Raw genomic sequence first — 9,967 nt, forward strand, 5'->3', positions numbered from 1 at the left:
GAAGGTAGCAAAATCAGCAAATTAAAGGTCATCCAAACAGAAAGAATCGATTGAATACCAATAAACAATCATTATCCCTATGTAGGTGACTAAACGTTTGTCTGCTTGTGTATATGACTGAGCTTGTCCAGAAAACGCGGTAATTAAGTGAAGGATGTGTTTGTAATGCGGTCATGTTTAATCGATGTGGTTTCAGTGTGTGTGGACGCCACCAGTGACATTTCTAACCATCGGCATGGTGCTGGGATGTCCTGCTGGGTCCATTCCCAGTCTAGAGAGCCCCGTGGTGTTCATAGCGGCGCCGATCATATTCTACTTCCTTTCTGTGATACATATTGATGATCAATAAACTCTCCAGAAGTTCAGATTTATGTATCTGTTTGTCTTTTATCTGCATTGGGGAGCTTTGAAGTAAAACATCGTGTTGTCCCTTTAATGAGTCCGGCAATCTTCAAGGTGAGCTCAGTGTCACTGCAGCAGCACCGCCGGAGCCACAGGCCTGTTACTGCCACCGAGTGCTAATTGTCTCTCACGCGCACGCAGCTCGTCGATGGGCCGTTGGGTCATTCCGCTCTGTGTCTGCGATGTGCTGCTAATGGAAAGAGCGAGGCAGGGCGCCAACACCTATAGATTAAAGAAGGAACACTTTATCCAACCATTGACTAAAAGTCAGACTCACGTACAAGGTTTAAACTGGGCGTCCTGCCATTTAGGAAGATCCATCTATAGCAGCGGGCTCCATACTGTGGCCATTGGGCCAGATGCGGCCGATTGTTTGGATTTAATTCCTCCCACTGACACCAACAATGGGGCATCATTTCTACTACTGGCACTGTTGATGGGGTACAATTATTTCCACTGACACCAATGATGTGGCTCTATTCCTCCCACTGATACCAATGATGGGGCACTTTTCTGCCCACTGACACCAACAATGGGGCAACATTCCTAGACTGACATCAATGATGGGGCTCTATTCCTCCATCTGACACCAACGATGGGGCAACATTCCTCCCACTGACACCAATGGTGGGGCACTATTCCTCCCACTGACACCAATGATGGGACACTATTCCCCCCACTGACACCAATGATGGTGCACTATTCCTCCCACTGACACCAATGGTGGGGCACTATTCCTCCCACTGACACCAATGATGGGGCAACATTCCTCCCACTGACACCAATGATGGGGCACTATTCCTCTCACTGACACCAATGATGGGGCACTATTCCTCTCACTGACACCAATGATGGGGCACTATTCCTCCCACTGATACCAATGAGGGGGCACTATTCCTCCCACTGACACCAATGATGGGGCAACATTCCTCCCACTGATGCCAATGATGGGGCACTATTCCTCCACTGATACCAGCGATGGGGCACTATTCCTCCCACTGATACCAGCGATGGGGCACTATTCCTCCACTGACACCAATGATGGGGCACTATTCCTCCACTGACACCAATGATGGGGCACTATTCCTCCACTGACACCAATGATGGGACCGATGATGGGGCACTATTCCCCCCACTGACACCGATGATGGGGCACTATTCCTCCACTGACACCGATGATGGGGCACTATTCCTCCACTGATACCAGCGATGGGGCACTTTTCTTTCCACTAACACCAAAAATTCTGCATTATTCCTCCCTCCACTTCCCACAGGTACTAAGTAATTGTTTATTCCAATTGAGCCCGGGGCATCTTTTATTCTCACAGGGCCACAGTCTGGCCCCTCTATAGTCTTCAGGATAGTAAACAGGACCTTTATTTAGAACGTTTGGGCACCCCTGATACATAGCAAGGTTGCATTCAGTATGGGGCTCTGTGTGGACATTTTTTGGGCATCAGTCTGAGATGCTTCTGAGTTCATTGGCAGGTGTATCTAACCCGCAGTTGACCTTCTTTTTACCTGCCTTTGATCTGCTTCAAGCTAGATTTCCATTCCCATAGACTTGTATAGGGATGCAAAACCCACTTCAAGTGAATAAAAGCCCATCAATACAGAACCTTAAATTGTTTACCCTTTGAAAGTTATAGCTGTATGTTTATAGTATCCCATGAGTTGCAGGGTGTTGGGCAATGGATAACACTGCTCTGCACAATGAACACAAATCAGGAATTTGCCCGCCTATTGGCACACAGATGCTAACCTTCACTTCCTGTCCTGGAGCCCCAATAGGAAGTGGGAGGAAATCTCTCGTAAGTGAGGCAAATGTCCTCTTAGTTGTCACAGGACTGTTGAATGTTTGGTCACCATAAACAGCCATGGAGGTGCAAATGAGCCAGTGACCTAGACCATACCCCCCATATCCTGCAGGACTGTCCCGGTGTCCCACAGATCCAGGCTTTGCCCAGAGCCAAGTGCTGGAGGGTTCGTTCCAGCTCTATGAAGACATGGTGGAGCGATCTCCTGCCCAACAGCGTCTGTATAGTCCCAGCAGCGGGAGGTAGAAAGCAGCAGCACAGGACATAGACTTCTATGCACAAGATATAACAAGAGAGGAGGTTAGGAGCAACCAATCCAAAGGCTGATTCTTCCTTTCTACAGTGATCACATGACCAAATAGAATTGGCCATATGAACAGCACAGGAGGGAGCATGGAGCAGCAGTTTCTCCAGAAAAATGTTTGCTCTTTTCTTTATTGATTGACCTCAATCAGAAGGTTATGTTATGAGTGTAGATCCCCTTTAGGACCTGTTCACATGATATCAGGTCCTGATCAGGTGCGGATCTGCAGACTGATGCAGTGCATTTTTGCCACGTTTTAGACGCGTTTCCGGACCGTTTCCTGACCGTACAAAATGTGACATGCAGTATTTTTCTGTCGTAACCTGAACGGACTGCGCACGTGAGAACTGGAGCCCATAAAACACATAGGGATACATTTGGATGCATTTTGAGTGCAGCAGCGTGCGGATCCGGTCAGCACACAAAACGGACGTCGTGTGAACAGGCCCTTAAAACCAAGTTGGCAACAAGTATAATCCTCCCCTGACAGGTCCTCTTCAAGTGACGATAATCGGGAGCTCACACGTGAAGCTGCTTAATTCATTAATCAGTAAAATAAAGCATCAAAGCCATTTTAAAAGTCAGCTTTTCTCCGCTCTCCTAATTAATTTTAATAAGCATAACGGGGTTTTTAATTACACGAGGAAGAGCTGGCAGCTCCGGGGGCCTCTCACAAAACTGAGATCGCCACAGAGAGAAATTAGAGGCAGAGAGATGAATGTATGAGTCTGGGGCAGAGACATGGGGGAGCGGCGATCGGAGTCCGGCGAGGACGGGAAATTGTACACTACATTAATCCGTCATGGGATATACAATGTAACGGGACCAACTGTCACTTTGTTCTGAATCTCTGTCCTTATCTCTACATATGTTGTGATCAGTGACCCTCGACATTGAATCTAAAGCAGACAGCCAGGGAGCTAGCATTTTCAGAGGGAGAGTCAGTAATGGCAGACCTCATATTTCTCATGACAGGTGCACTTTAAAGTGATATCAAAATCAAAAGGTTTTTAAGCTATTTCAAATTCCAGTTAAATCTCTTACAATGGATGCTGCTCCTTGATGTTTAAAGGTTTTATTTTCCTGCAGAAGCAGCTGGGGCCCTGAGCACTAGCCGTGATATCCTGTTGTAGGGGGGCTCCTTGTCCTTGCAGGGTCCTATGGAGCCACATCTTGTGTGTGCTGGTAACACGCAGGCACAGCAAGGCAATCCACTACTCTGCTCGCCCAGTGCTGGAAAACATTATTGGCCATTAACATTCCATCAAATCTTGAATTACTTAAAGGAGAACTATGGGGTCAGGGCTTTTCCCCATAGTTCTCGTTAGGGTAACGGGAGGACACAAACTAGCGTCCCCCAATCACGCTAGGCTCAGTATACCGCGAGCTACAGCTAGCGGTATACTGAGATGCCGCAGTATACCGCGAGCTGCAGCTCGCGGTATACTGAGACAGCGCAGCAGAAGCAGATCCCGACAATTATGTCTGGATCCGCCCAGCTGCGTGAGTGACAGCTGGCTCTGCCTATCTAGAGGCAGAGCCAGCTGTACCCGCCCCCTCCCCCGTCCGTCCCGACTGGCAGCTCCGGGGGCCTCTCACAAAACTGAGATCGCCACAGAGAGAAATTAGAGGCAGAGAGATGAATGTATGAGTCTGGGGCAGAGACATGGGGGAGCGGCGATCGGAGTCCGGCGAGGACGGGAAATTGTACACTACATTAATCCGTCATGGGATATACAATGTAACGGGACCAACTGTCACTTTGTTCTGAATCTCTGTCCTTATCTCTACATATGTTGTGATCAGTGACCCTCGACATTGAATCTAAAGCAGACAGCCAGGGAGCTAGCATTTTCAGAGGGAGAGTCAGTAATGGCAGACCTCATATTTCTCATGACAGGTGCACTTTAAAGTGATATCAAAATCAAAAGGTTTTTAAGCTATTTCAAATTCCAGTTAAATCTCTTACAATGGATGCTGCTCCTTGATGTTTAAAGGTTTTATTTTCCTGCAGAAGCAGCTGGGGCCCTGAGCACTAGCCGTGATATCCTGTTGTAGGGGGGCTCCTTGTCCTTGCAGGGTCCTATGGAGCCACATCTTGTGTGTGCTGGTAACACGCAGGCACAGCAAGGCAATCCACTACTCTGCTCGCCCAGTGCTGGAAAACATTATTGGCCATTAACATTCCATCAAATCTTGAATTACTTAAAGGAGAACTATGGGGTCAGGGCTTTTCCCCATAGTTCTCGTTAGGGTAACGGGAGGACACAAACTAGCGTCCCCCAATCACGCTAGGCTCAGTATACCGCGAGCTACAGCTAGCGGTATACTGAGATGCCGCAGTATACCGCGAGCTGCAGCTCGCGGTATACTGAGACAGCGCAGCAGAAGCAGATCCCGACAATTATGTCTGGATCCGCCCAGCTGCGTGAGTGACAGCTGGCTCTGCCTATCTAGAGGCAGAGCCAGCTGTACCCGCCCCCTCCCCCGTCCGTCCCGCCAGTCAGCGCTGGAGGATCGGAGCGGGGAGGGGGGAATCCAGCCACTCCCCTGTCACTGCAGAGCGCCGTGACAGGATCGAGAAGTGAGCGAACGCCGGTATGTGTTCGCTCACTTCCCGATCTACTGAGCCGACCTAGAACTATGAGGCTGAGTGCAAAGCACCCACCTCATAGTTCTCCTTTAATAACATAAAATGAATGGGTTTTAAAAAACAACTATTTAATTCAGTAAGAGCAAGGGGTACAATAAAGCAGCTGAGAGCCAAACACTGACTCCCAGCCATTGATTACTGTCATATGGCAGTGATCACCTGACAACGATCACCTCTGCTACCTGTGTCACAAATTGGCCTCCTCTTACTATGGTGGCGTACAAAGAGATGGACTGCTACACTGTGCCAGAGCGCTTTGTAACAGTCCAAAAGAAAAGAGGTCATAGGTTAAACATTCACAAAGCTTTCTTTCTGCCATTAGTTTCTTGATATCGCACCTTTAGAGTTAATGTCTGCAAAGCAGTGATTGCCAACTTGCAAGGTGTTTAGGGGGCCTCAACTGTGGCTCCTCACAGCTCCAGAGGGCCACACTTAATATTTAGTATATGACAGAAGACTGTCAGAGAGTTCAGAAATACAGGAGGAGACGATTAGAGACATTACAGTCAGGGACGTAACTAGAAATCACACGGGCCCCATAGCTAAATTTTGCATGGACATTTTCACTTGGGGGTGTACTCACTTTTGTTGCTGGCGGTTTAGACATTAATGGCTGTGTGTTGAGTTATTTGGAGGAGACAGCAAATGTACACTGATATACAAGCTGTACACTCACTAGGTACTTTACATTGTAGCCAAGTGTCATTTCTTCAGTGTCGACACATGAAATGATATCATAAAATATTTACAAAAATGTGAGGGGTGTACTCACTGCTGTGAGATACTGTAAATAACATGAATAAAATATGTTAAATGCACATGTTAAATGAACGGTTTGGTGCCAGGATCTCTTTAAGGGGTTGTATTATAAATCTTCTGCCCAGTGTATAGCTGGACAAATGCTGTTTGCATTGCAAATTTTAACACGGGGCAAAAGGGGCAGTTGCCCCGGGCCCAGTACTTGTTGTGGGGCCCAAAGCAGTTGCCCCTTGAGCCTGCAAAAGATACACACGCGGCACTATTCTGTTTATTATGTGATTGGCGTCGCAAACTGTTGCTCCGCAGGATGCCTCACGCAGGGTCACATATTACGTGGGGTCACGTCTCCCTCTGGCGGCCCCCTCTTTTTTTTAGGGGGATGTTGGGGAGCAAAATTGCATGGCAGGGTGGGTAGGAGGCAGGGCGTAGTGGGGGCATGATAGGTAGGGACGGGGGGCCCAAGAAAATGTTTGCCCAGGATCCAATCAGTATTAAAGATGGCCCTTGCACGGCATTACCGTCACTAGATGGAGCCAGATAGGAAATTTCTATGCTCCCCGGCTCCATCTAGTGGCGATAATGCTGTACGACTGGCAATGATCCAGCTATACGTTGGGCATAAGAATTATGAATGAGCCCCTTTATGTCTATTGAAGAAAAGGAGCCATTTGAGTTGGCGATAAAATTACAGAGCTAAAATATTGATTTAGGAAACAATAAAGCTTTGCGTGTTTATTCCGTGCTGAAAAAAAAGACGTCTCAGTGACATTTACGTTCGTGAATTCAACAATTTCAAGATAAAAGTATTGTAAAAGACGAATAAAATAACTCAGAAAGTGTTTCCGGCCTGAAACCGGTTCAGACACAAAGACACAAAGTAACCGTTCTGTCACTTATTATTCTTCGACTGTCAGAAGATCTTTGGAGAGATTTGCTCTTCCTTCCTGCAGACACCTTTGTGAAGATGCAGGTGTTCCGTGCGAAACATTTGTCAAAAGCAAAAAAAAACAGCGTGCAACCCGTTCCGGCCGACCTGCCGCACACAAACCACCCACATGGCTCCATTTGCTGAGGAGCCGCTCCCGCTCTCGGCATCTTCCTGTCTGTATAATCTCTTGTCATCGGCCACTTTTGTGGATGACGCGGGGCGAGTGTCGGAGACCTTTACCAGCCTGCTGTCTGCCTCCGCTCATGTGGGGGGTGTAATGCCACCAGGTGAATGATAATGAACTTGTTGGGTTATTAACGAATGTATCAGCGACATCCTGACACAGAGACGATGAATGGATCTTTAACATCCTCCCTGACACTTGTCATCACTCATGCGTGTTCCCATGTCATGTTCTAGAGCGGGATTTTGTCCGGAGGCTCCTTTTGCATTCTGTATGTCTATACGGCCCTCCCGTCTCATTGTAACCGGAGCGGAAAATGGATGAAAACTGCAGTGAAGAATAAAAAGGAATATAAGTAACTGAGTCGCTGTATTCGACTCATCGATGGATTATGACTGAAGACCATCAAACTCAACTGGGGTGCAATGGCTCCGGGAAAGCTGCCCATAAACACAATCAGGCTTCCCCTTAAACTGGAGGCCTCAAGTTTGGACCTGAAAGACCAAAATTAAGCCAGATAAAAGGAGAACTATGGGGTCAGGGCTTTTCCCCATAGTTCTCCTAAGGGTAACGGGAGGACACAAACTAGCGTCCTCCCGTCACCCTAAGCTCAGTATACCGCGAGCTACAGCTCCCTATATACTGAGATGCCACAGCCGGAACAGATACCGACAATTATGTCTGGATACATCCAGCTGCGTGAGTGACAGCTGGCTCTGCCTATCTAGAGGCAGAGCCAGCTGTACCCGCCCCCTCCCCCGTCCGTTCCGCCAGTCAGCGCTGGAGAATCGGAGCGGGGGGGAATCCAGTCCCTCCCCTGTCGCGGCTCTCTACCGCCACAGGGTCGAGAAGTGAGCGAGCGCCGGTATGTGTTCGCTCACTTCCCGATCTACTGAGCCGACCTGTGACAGTTTCCTTGTCACAGGTCGGCTAGAACTATGAGGCTAAGTGAAAATCTGAGTGAAAAAGTTCTCCTTTTTCCAAAGTCCAAAATCCTTTAACATTGGTGTTGATTCAGCAAGACAATACAAAACAGCCAATGCGTTTCAGGGGCACAGAGGTATCCCCCTTCTTCAGGGTTGAGATATTGTGTAAACCTGGCAGGACTCAAAATGGCAGACTCGCCACAATCAGTTGTTTGAAAGATGAAAAATGTGACAAGGGGATGATTTATAAATCTTCCACCCAGTCGTACGCTGGACGAATGCTGTTCACATGGCATTCTCGCCAGTAGATGGAGCAGAGGTGCATAGGAAATTCAGCCTGCAGCCCGGGGTGCTGTTCCTTACACATAATGACCCTCAGCCCAGCCCATTGTTCCTATGGAGTATACTCTCACTTCAGGGCTGCAAAATAAAACCAGATTAAAAAGAAGACCACCCGCAGTTTATGTAACAGGTTTGGGTTTGATCATTCACTCTGACCGGTAAAGTATATGCATATCTGTAAAAAATAAGTCAAGGCAAGTGGACTTGCTGTATTTTTCTTGAAGACGTTTCACTGGTCATCCGACCAGCTTTACTCAATTGAGAATGACTTGTACAAAAATGTCTGGCTGAGAAAGCTCATTCTGAATTGAGTAAAGCTGGTCGGATGACCAGTGAAACGTCTTCAAGAAAAATACAGCAAGTCCAGTTGCCTTGTCTTATTTTTTTACAGATATACCATGTGACGTGGATGAATGAGAACCTTCCCAGACATAAAGTATATGCAGTACAGAGAACATAAGTATATTTCCTTATCTCCTTTACCAGCCATAGTGACTATGCCAGACAATTGACACATTATTACTGTAAATTGTAACAAGATTGTCCTAAAATAAAGAAAAATAATCATTAACTTTATTTCATGAATAACGGCCAATTAAAGTTAACACCCAAAATTGACGCAGCCCCTTGATAAGCACCTAGAAGTGGGAAGATACATTTGTCCCTTTTTACAAACAATGTAATTATTTGTTTTCCTTTATTTGTCGGCAATTTCCAGCTCGGTGCTGAATATTCCTCTCCTCGTTCCAATGACCTTCGGCTGTTCTGTGTCGGGAGAATACGTACACACAAGTGTTTGTTCTGCGTTTATATCGCCACCAGCAAAATCATCTGAAGGGGAAGATTAGATTGATTGTCCTGACTGGAGAGGACGGATCTTGCCCATGGTAGCACATCGTACAATAAGGAGAGCGCCAACACTGCTCAATGTATAATGAATATTAAATAGATGTGAAATTAAAGTTCTCTTCACTCAGATTGGAGAAGGAACCGAGGGGTTCTGGTAGACTGAAGACTTGATAATGGCACGCAATGCCAAGCTGAAGTTTCTAAAGCATCAAAATACTTTCTTGTATAAAAGAGGTTCAGGGGGGAGAGAGAGCGAGAGAGACTCTGCCCTGTACAGAGCATTTGTAGAAGAGGATCAGGGGGGAGAGAAAGAGAGAGGAGAATGCCCCTTACATTGGAGGTCAGTGGGAAGAATGTTCCTTACATTGGTGGTCAGTGGAAAGAATGTTCCTTACATTGGTGGTCAGTGGGAAGAATGCTCCTTACATTGGAGGTCAGTGGGAAGAATGTCCCTTACATTGGTGGTCAGTGGGAAGAATGCTCCTTACATTGGTGGTCAGTGGAAAGAATGTCCCTTACATTGGAGGTCAGTGGGAAGAATGTTCCTTACATTGGTGGTCAGTGGAAAGAATGTTCCTTACATTGGTGGTCAGTGGGAAGAATGCTCCTTACATTGGAGGTCAGTGGGAAGAATGGTCCTTACATTGGTGGTCAGTGGGAAGAATGTCCCTTACATTGGTGGTCAGTGGGAAGAATGCTCCTTACATTGGTGGTCAGTGGGAAGAATGGTCCTTACATTGGGGGTCAGTGGGAAGAATGTCCCTTACATTGGTGGTCAGTGGGAAGAATGCTCCTTACATTGG

The sequence above is a fragment of the Nanorana parkeri genome, unplaced genomic scaffold (genome assembly GCF_000935625.1).
Source record: "Nanorana parkeri isolate BGI_ZX_2015 unplaced genomic scaffold, ASM93562v1 scaffold320, whole genome shotgun sequence".
Lineage (NCBI taxonomy): Eukaryota > Metazoa > Chordata > Amphibia > Anura > Dicroglossidae > Nanorana > Nanorana parkeri.